We start from the raw sequence: 1,834 nt of genomic DNA, 5'->3' as shown, positions 1-1,834 counted from the left end.
CAAGGCTTATTTAGCATTATCATCACATATTTTACTCTTTTTGGGGTGATTAGACTTTTGTAAATCAGTACTCTTACGTTTAATGCTACTAACGGTACTGTTACTAGTACTTTGTACATGATGTACAGACACTTGGCATGCTTACTACAAGGTTCACCATCATCAATTATACCAGTCACTTGAATCTTTCTCTTATTTTCTTTACTTTTCTTGATTTGAGGTAAGTCATTCCGAAATTTACTTCTGAGGCAGTTAATTTCGTTAATGCACGGACTACTAACTTTAACAGAGAGAGGATCAAATGATAATAAATGTAATCCATTTAATGTACATACACGAGGCAATGCAACATAAGTTATACTATCCCCAAAAACATCAGTCAATAAATCAATAAATCAATAATGGCTGTATCTAGTCAGAGGCCCTGACATTTATGTATAATATGTATAGTAATAGCATAAGAAAGTATATGGGGAAACTGTTTGCTATGAATATACAAATTCTTAGATAGCATAAATCTAGATGCAACCCTTTCTATGTCACAAGGTACATCAATATGATCAAATTTGATTGATATACGTGTAGCATAAATACCCATTACTATACCAATGGCACCATAAACTAATCCTACAGTCACATCAATATTGCATCTTAACATTACTCTACAGCCTACTGCTAAAGACAATACAGTTTCTAAACCAGCTGTTTTGCTTGGTTGATCTTTTAGTTTCTCTAATTTTTTTTCTTGTTATTTGTCAAATTTTGCTGTGCTGCCACTTTCATCAACAACATCAACACATGCTATTTTCTCAATTTCTAGACTTTTTAACATTAATTCATTGATTTTTTGGCAGGCGTCTACCTTAGAAAATAGGCAAATTGGAGGATTCGTTTCTTCACTTTCCAATTCCTTATATTTGTCTTGTATTGAAACCTTATATACGCGACTCTTAAGCGTATCAATAGTTTCATCAGTTAAACAGCCATGCCTAACAGAATCAAGCATCTTAAAGAAAGTTTCGTCTCCTTTTTGTCGCTCATTGATTGTTTGTTCGTCATATTCTACTGTTTCTTTCCATATGTTAACTGCATTTGCTGCTCAAAGTCAAGTTTCTACTAACTTGTTGCTAATTTTATTAAACACTGGCCAACTATTAACTGGTGGCAATTGTAAGAGGTCACCTACAAATAAAATATTTTTAGATCCAAACCATTCATCAGTTCCAAATATATCTTGTAAGCGCATGTGTAAGTATGCTAGATTTAGATTGCATACCATAGATACCTCGTCTACTATTATAATTTTTAAATTTTTAAGTGTCATTTTTATTGTTTTCTGAGCTTCTTTGTTCAAAGCCCAATATCCAGCTGCCTTTCCCTCATGCTCTATTGGTAGTTGAAATAATCTATGTATTGTTTCTTCGCCTACCTTAAATGCAGCTATACCTGTTGGTGGTACTATAGCAAACATAATTTCACCACTGTTTGGATGCCACATGTCATCCACTAGGCATTTTATTGCCTCTATCAAAAACGACTTACCAGTTCCACCTACACCACTAATAAACATTCGTAGCGGTTTGATATTATCTAATCTAAGTAGTCTTGAAGACTCATTCTCTAAGAAGTCTTCACGTTCTTTTTGACTTATAAGATGACTCTTAATTTGATCAAAAATACTGTTTTGATCTACAATAAGCATTGCTTCTCTTTGCTCTAATGTTGAATTAGGTACATTTATTTGCATGTCAGCAATATCAGCTACTGCTTCCATTATTTCACCCAGTAATTGAGGCTCATCATCTTCCTTTTTATCAGGAAGTTCTTCAGTGAA

The sequence above is a fragment of the Amphimedon queenslandica genome, unplaced genomic scaffold (assembly GCF_000090795.2).
Source record: "Amphimedon queenslandica unplaced genomic scaffold, v1.1 AMPQUscaffold_13282, whole genome shotgun sequence".
NCBI lineage: Eukaryota > Metazoa > Porifera > Demospongiae > Haplosclerida > Niphatidae > Amphimedon > Amphimedon queenslandica.
This window is presented reverse-complemented; position numbering follows the sequence as displayed.